The sequence below is a fragment of the Brachypodium distachyon genome, chromosome 3 (genome assembly GCF_000005505.3).
Source record: "Brachypodium distachyon strain Bd21 chromosome 3, Brachypodium_distachyon_v3.0, whole genome shotgun sequence".
Classification (NCBI taxonomy): domain Eukaryota; kingdom Viridiplantae; phylum Streptophyta; class Magnoliopsida; order Poales; family Poaceae; genus Brachypodium; species Brachypodium distachyon.
In genome coordinates this window covers 23,091,104-23,099,392 of record NC_016133.3, presented here as the reverse complement: position 1 = coordinate 23,099,392, position 8,289 = coordinate 23,091,104, and the positions used below count along the sequence as shown (strand labels likewise).

Genomic DNA, 8,289 nt, shown 5'->3' with positions numbered 1-8,289 from the left:
ATGGATTGCAAGCAATGCTTACAGCTCTACTGAACTGTACTGGTACCTTTTATACCTTCACACGATTCCAAATTTTGTTTATCTGTGCACCTACTCACTGACGTTCTGAATCAACAGAAATCCATCAGGCACCTAAAATTCAGTCAACCATTTGTCATTGCTTCTCTAGCATTAGTAAGCAGATGTGCAATACCTCTTCTTTTATTTATCTGGTGATGCCTCATGATGGACAATATTAGATTACACATCAGCTGTAAAGAAATTGATATTAAAAAAGTTATAATCGATTGCAGAACCATAAAATACAATTGCAGAAACGATTGCCAAGCATATAGCATGGAAATCAAAGCAAGAAAGAAAGAAGAGTGAGCTTTACTTTTTGTTCGAACCGAATGATGCATGTTAGCGGTTAGCACTTGTGGCTTTATTATTGGTTCGACGAGCATCACCTGTTGGAAGTTCAGAAAGTGTAGCTCTTATCTCCTGAATTCATTGTGGATCAAACAACCTTAGAATTAGAACTCTCGTAGATGAACATGGTGACCAATTTTACTCCAGAATTTTGGCATTTACCTATGAAGTTACTGCCTTCTGTAGTTGGTTAGCAGTGTATATATTTTTCTGCAATGAACGCACAAAGAAAAGAAAAAACATGTTATCTGTGGTCCACAGAAGCTCAGTTAAGCCATGCTCTTACTTTACCTCAAGCACTGAAGCCTTTACTCTAAGCAGTGAGAAAGGTTTGGAACTTTTGGAGAGCCCTACTTTTCAACACTTCCTTTAATAAATAAGCACCATGGAAGCCAATTAGTTTTTTTGGCTTTATATATAACTCCCAAGATATTTTCAGCCTTGTCTTTACGCCTTACCAGACCAGCCTGACGACAAACTGAGCAGCAATTTCATTGTGTAGGTGACCTGCAGCAGAAAATGGTGGGATCTTCTGACCACGAGCTATAGAATTCATGACATCAATTGTAGATATGCCAGTCTGAATCATTTCTTCTGACTGAACTTCCTGCACCAGATTAACAAAGCAATGTCAGAAGCTAGGTGTGTTCTCAATCTTGCATATTTGAATCAGCTAATGCTTACAAAAAATATCCAAGTATGCCTCTGGAAAAATTGGTGGGCATTATCTATAGGTTTCCTAGAACCATTGAAAATGCGGCCGAGCACATCCAGTGAATGGAAAAAAAAAGTAATCTGTCAGGCAAACCTCGGGGGAAATTCAGCACAAATCTGTAAACATTGGTAAAAAGAGAACTTAATCATAGTAGAGACATCAAGAATTAGATTTTCTAAACAGCATCTTTAATGCTATACGTGAGCACAAGTTTTAGGGGAAATCGATGTTACCTCACCAGTGAATTGCACTGCTGTGTATTTGTTGTCAATACCAAAAGTTCCTTCAAAAACCTGCCATTGAATTTCAACAGTTCGATGAATGAATAATTAAAATAAAGACGGGTAAGAATTAAGAACTCTACATTTGTCGTGGTGGTGTCACGGCAGATGCCATAGGATGGCTTGAGTTGGACCCGATGGACGATGGAAGATCCGGAGGAGGGATGGCGTGAAGTAATCACGCACAACTCATGGTGACACGTTGTTTACCCAGGTTCGGAGCCCTCTTGTAGAGCTAAAGCTCCTACTCCTGCTTTGTTCTTGTTAACAGAGATACTAGAGGGCTACAATGGTGCTCCTTGAGCTGTATTCCGAGGAAAGAAGAAGAAGAAGAAGAAGAAGAAGAAGAAGAAGAAGAAGAAGAAGAAGAAGAAGAAGAAGAAGAAGAAGAAGAAGAAGAAGAAGGGGAGCTTCTAATGTCTAAGGGAGGAACCCCTCTCACAGGACGGGAGGAGCCTCTATTTATAGGCTAAAGATATTACACTGACAAGTGGGCCAAAGGAAAACCCTAGTTGTTCTCGGGCCCGCTGGGTACGCCCCTGGTCCCCTCTGGGTTGTCCGGGAGGGGACAACGCAGCTTTGTACTTCTCGTACTATGAGACGGCGCGCACTGTAGCCACGCCCCGGCCTTCGTCATTGTCCTTCTACGGCGCATCACTGTGCAGTCGTCCGGCACAACGACGTGAGCAACGACTTCTTTTCCGTCATAAAGGGAGCGTTGTTTTACTTTAGGCCATGCGACCAGGATAAGACCGTTGGCGTATCCCGGCTCCAGCCGAGATTAGGAAATTTGTGCTTGTCCTGCAATCACATAAGACAAGATAGAGATGCCGGCATACTCTTGGTATGCTGGCCTGTTAGAGAAGCGGCTTAACAATGCCGGCGTACTTGCTTACGTCGGCTTTGCTCTCGCTAACCCAGCCAATATGTGTCGTCATGACCCTATTCGGGGTCATTCCCCTGACACTAGTCCCCAAAGCTGTTGCGGTCCGGCAGTGACTGATGTCGGGCCACGACAGTTTCCCACATCCAGACTATTCAACACCGAGGAGGAGTCGACTAGGTGAAATGCCGATATGATCTTGAGATCTAGGCTTCCGAGATTCAGCACTTCCAACATTCTTAGTCGGCGCCATGTTTTCAGCTTCGAGCCGAGATTTCCCCTCTTAATCTCGGCCAGCAATAGAGAGCCTCTTCCTGCCGACATCTTTGCCACATGTCGTACTTATTCTGCGCGTCACTTTAATAACGGGAAGATGAGGCTTGAGACACTGTTGGCACGCCTTTTGAGGCGAATGTGTCGTCCCATCGGACAGGAAAGCCGATAGGCCATTAAGAGGGGAGTTTCGAACCCCACCCGCTGCCTTATCTCCTTATAAATCGGCGGGATTTACTGTGCCACGTCGCGCAGTAACCACGCGTGCGCCGTTTATGGGGGAAACCGTCCCCATAATTGTAGCGCCACTTTACCGTTGGCCACGGGAATCGTGGGTGCGAAAGATCCGCACCCCACGATTGCCCTTCCGGTATAAATACCAGGGATGAGGTACGGGCGCTTTCACTCTTGCCCCGACGCCCTAGCTTCCTCGCGCAAAGCATAGACTTCTCCGCCGCCAAGCTTCTCACTGTCGAGCCCTCTCGCTGCTCCGCCTCCGACGCCGCCAGCGCTCAAGCTAACCTTCGGTTCTTTGCACGCGCGCGCGCCTGCGGTTCCGCCGTCGCTTCTTCGCCTGCTCGCATCTCACACCGCCGCTTCTCCAGCAACGCTTTTCCAGATCTGTTCTTGTGCCATGGCTTCCTCTTCCCATGATGCCGCCGCCGTCAACCCTGCCGTCTAGCACAACGAGGAAGATGCTGGGTCGGAGCACGCCGGATGGGAGGGCTCCGATGTCTCCCCGACTGACATCGACTGGCTCCGTTGCACTCGGTGGATTCGGGCGGAGGTGGAGTGCCGGATTCCCGACGATGAAGTGGTGCCGACACCCGGGCCCGGTGAGGACGTAATTTTCGTATCTCAATTTGAATGTGGCTTCGGGCTCCTGGTTAGTGACTTCATCCGGCATTTCTTCGATCACTTCGGACTCCAGCCTCACCATCTTCCTGCCAACGCCATCCTCACACTTTCTGCCTTCATAACTTGCTGCGAGAACTATCTCGCCCTCTGGCCTTCTGTTGACCTGTGGGCCAAGTACTTTATGTTCCGGCCCCAGGTTCTTCCCGACAAAGACAATCCCGGCGCATCTAAGCCTATGATCCAGTGCGGCGCTGACACCGTTATACCTCACTGAGGTTCCGCCTTTCCTCGGATCCAGGGTCTCGAGTCTTGCAAGAAGTGGATCAAGACCTTTTTCTATGTCAAGAACACTTCCGACACCGACAGGATCAATCTGCCGGGATTGATAGTCGGCCCGCTGGAAGAGAAGAAGAACTGGAAGTATGATCCCAAAGACTCTCTTCCGGAAATCAATGAAGTTCATGCCGGCATCCTCGCGCTCAAGGAGAACGGGATGACTGTTGATGACCTGCTGGCAACATTCGTGTTCCGGCGGGTTTGCCCGCTCCAACGTCGGACGCACAAGATGTGCTTCCACAGCGGCCGGCTAGAACCAAACCGAGTTTCAACGATCACCCTGGACAAGACCGAGGTTCGACGCCGAGTTAAGGCGATCGCCAAGACTAACTTGGCAGAAAACTGGAGTTGGGGCATGGTGCCGTACATCCGAAAGAACTGCGCACCCGTTGTGAGTTTTTGACTGCCTGCTCTTTCAATTTTTCTCTGGCATAACTTTATGCCGGCCGCTAACCGATATTGCTTCATCTCGGCCTAATTTTCATGTCTTGTGTAGAAATTTACTCTCCAGCGCAACGAGGATGGGCATGAGCCGGATAAGCACTTATGCCTTGACCGTATGGAAACCGACCTGGAAGACCCGGACTCCGAGGACCATATGCCGATTCCTCATGCCGGCCCCAGACGCGCCATAGGTGAGAACTTCCATCTCCACTTTGTTGATGTTCCAATCCTTATTCTAGGAGTACTAATACTTATTTTTGTCTGGGAATAGCCGACTTAGACGAGCCGACTCCTGCTGCGGCCCTTGCTGTTGCTCCGGTGTCAGCGGGCGAGAAGCGCACCGCTGATAGAGAGCTTCCGAGAAATATGAAACGGAAGAAAGCTGCTTGCCGGCTTCCGAAGCCGAAACCAATGGTCGTTAGGTAAGCCTCGTGACACTTCCGACCTTGAATGTCGGTGTTTTGGTAATTTTTCTTAACAAGTCAAGAAAGTAACACGACTCCCTTCCTGCAGGGAGGCTCTGACTGCCACCCAGTCCAAGATCCCGGCCACCTCATCTCCGCCTCCAGAGACTTCGGCTCAAGCCACGGGGGGAACCGAAACTGCCGCAGATCCGGCGTCCCCCATTCAAGAGGTCGCTCCCGGCATCGATGCTTCGAGCGTCGCCCAAGCCGGGACATCTGAGGCCGGGGCTGCATCTTCGTCAGCAATGCCGGATGCGCAACCTCAACCATTAGCAGTGGAACGACCTCGACAACCAGCATCGCAGCCCCAACAGCCTCTGGTGACAGCATCACCGCCACCACCGCAGCCACAACCAACACAGCTGGCGGCCGCCCGGGCAAAGAGAACCAGGAGCTTTGTCATTTCACCGGGACAGCAGCCTACGAGTTCGGCCAGCCTGCCGAATCTTACATCATTCCGGGGTACTCAAGGAGTTCCTCAGAGGACGACAAGCGGGCACATCTAGGGGTCCCTTGGCCATTACGCCATGGATTGGAATAGTGCCGATAGTTTCAAGGTTAACTCCGGCACACTCCAAACGGCACAGCAACATGTTCTGGTGGGGCCATCTCCCGTGGCGGCGATTCCTCAGTCGGTGGCGGCCAGGATGTTTGATGCAAGATTTGCATTGTTCGAAGCTAGCCGGGCTGCTGAGGTAACGAACATCTCTTCAAGTTTTTCATTCTGTCTTTTTAGTATACATACTCCTAGTCCCCGAGGTTTAGGGCGAGTAAGAAATAGTCGGCCTGAAGCTTACCTCAAAAAACTTCAAACACTATTCCTGAGATTCAGGCCGAGTTAAGAATAGTCGGCCTGAAGCTTAAAATTGCTTCAAACACTATTCCCCAAGATTCAGGCCGAGTCTAGAATAGTCGGCCTGAAACTTAAAATTGCTTCAAACACTATTACCCGAGATTCAGGCCGAGTTTACGAGATTCAGGCCGAGTTAAGAATAGTCGGCCTGAAGCTTAAAATTGCTTCAAACACTATTCCCCAAGATTCAGGCCGAGTCTAGAATAGTCGGCTTGAAACTTAAAATTGCTTCAAACACTATTACCCGAGATTCAGCCCGAGTTTAGAATAGTCGGCCTGAAGCTTAAAATTGCTTCAAACACTATTCCCCGAGATTCGGACCGAGTTTAGAATAGTCGGCCTGAAGCTTAAAATTGCTGACTTGCTCCTGCTATAAAAGACCTAAACCATTGTCCAAAAAATGATTGTGGAGCACTTGCTTGCAGAACTGTATGAACAAACGCACCTCAATCTTCAACATTTTGCTCGCGTCGCACCGGAAACTGGTGGACAAGCACAAGGCTTTGGTGGCCGAGCAACAAAACAAGAGTAAATGTGCTTTTACCGACACAAAAATTATGCCGAGTTGCATACGCATTTGAAAACTGAGCATGAACGGCTAGGGACGACGCACAAGTATCCGAGTTTCTGAAGTGCGTCTCGGAGGTGCAAGGTATAACTTGCTCCATATTCCCAACTGCACCTGTTTTTGTCTTAAAAATTTCTAATCTATTTCTTCAATATAGGGGAGAAGACCCATCTGTGGAGCAGCACCGGGACGAGGTAACTCGGCTGAGGGCGCAAATTGAAGCGCAAGGTGAGGCGCATAAGGCCGAGGTGGTTCAACTCACCTCGGCGCTTTCCGCGCAAGCCGACGAGAAGATCCGCCTGGAGGGCGAGCTACAAAAATACAAGGATCTTCTCGTTGAGGCCGAGACCCGAGCCTCCGCCGTTCAGGAGAAGATGGCCGACAGCACGAATTTACTATCCGTGTGCCTATGGGACCTCGGCAAAATAGACGGATTGCTAGCCAGTAAGTTGTCTTAACCCGGAGCTTTTCCTTTGACCATTGAGCCGACAATAGCCATATGTCGGGATTTGTCATGACTTCTCTGTTTCTTGTAGAAACCTTCCCTCACTCTACTGAAGCTGCTCAAGCCGCTGTAATCAAAGCTCACGAGAAGAGGGATTCCTCCTCGACGTAATCATTAGAATATGATATTGAGGACTATCTCATCATCATCTGGACCCGAGTTAAGCAGCTGAAGACCTTCGGGGTCGATAGGCTTAACATCGGCATCCGCGTCTTCCGCGCCCTCTGGCCGACAGAGGAGGCTCCGAGTGCAATCTCGGATCTAGTCAAGCGTCTTATGGAGGTGGAGGACCGGCTTAGCGAGTGGCGGGAGTCGGCCGCTTATGTCGGCGCCGACGAGGCCTAGTCATTTGTACTTTCTTGGTATGATGGCATTAACCTTGATGTGCTGCAATGCATGCGCGCCGACTCTCCCATCCTCTCGGACGAGGAGATCGTTGCCGAGTCACCTCCCGCCGAGATGGATATCCCGAGCACCAGCGCCGACAACCCTGCAGCCTGAAATCTTGCCTGTTTGTGTCGAAAAACTATTGAAATTATTAGATCCCCGGGATGCCAGGTGCATATGTAAGTATTTTGAAGTACTTTTAGTGTGATGCACAATGGTTTGAATCAGCTTAAGCAACAAGTTATCGAGTTTCCAGCCGAGTCCCCAAGTTTATCTTTCTGTCGGTTAAATCTTATGACCTCGGCTCTTTGTCTGCCTTGTCGGCATTCGACTTATGAATCAGGAAGTCATAGAATAGAACTTTCAAAAACTTTTAAACTCATGAAACTCATCTGGAATTACCCGGCATAGGAAAAGAGTGCTGGGTTAGAGAAAACGGCGCGCATCTCGGCTCGCCTGTTTGCTTATATCCGTAATCGCTTTTCGTGTATTCGATAACTTCGTACTCATGCTCCAGCTTGCCAGGAAGCCGGGTTGCAGACAACAGCTAAGTCATAGAGAGAGTTTTCAGTACCGACACACTACTAGACCGACATAAGATTACACAATCAAGTCAAGCTGACATACAAAACAGATAAATTAAACACAACTTCCGTATAACATGGGAGTCTCCGAGTCTCTTTCAAGAACTCGGCGATTAATTCATTGTTTCAAAATATCCGACATAAGGAAAAACGATACATATGCTCATCTTTCAAGTATAGAACGGACGAAGCAAAGCTACATTCCATGGCCTCTTGGTTTCCTCACCGGATCTATCCATCCTGTTTGCGTTGGGGTCCTATGCATCTACAAGATAGTATGAATCATTGTGCAGCGCTTTGCTCACAATGAAGGGTCCTTCCCATGGAGGTGACAATTTATGCATCTCGGCCGTGCATTGCACAAGCCGGAGCACGAGATCTCCTTCCCGGAACACCCGTGGATTTACCTTCCGGTTGTGATAACGCCTAAGGTGTTGTTGATAAATGGCTGATCGGGATAAAACCAATTCCCGTGCTTCTTCGAGCAGGTCGACATCATTTTCTCAGGCTTCCTTTACCTCGGCTTCTGTATACATGGTTACTCGCGGAGAGTCATGCTGGATATCGGCTGGTAAGACAGCTTCCGCCCCATAGACAAGGAAGAATGGCGTATAGCCTGTGGAACGATTCGGGGTTGTCCTGAGACTCCATAGCACAGCCGGGAGCTCATCTAGCCAACATCCTGGAGTGCGTTCCAGCGGCTCAATTAGGCAAGGCTTTATGCCGG

General features: G+C 49.0%; 1 long non-coding RNA gene across 1 annotated transcript; it reads right to left on the bottom strand.

Annotated features, from left to right (window-relative positions):
* Positions 1–642, bottom strand: LOC112271894. Its single transcript, XR_002965414.1, has 4 exons — positions 574–642; positions 377–483; positions 194–251; positions 1–105 (listed from the first exon to the last, which is right to left on the bottom strand). It is a non-coding gene; the product is annotated as an uncharacterized LOC112271894 (long non-coding RNA).
* Between the last annotated feature and the right edge of the window lie 7,647 nt (positions 643–8,289).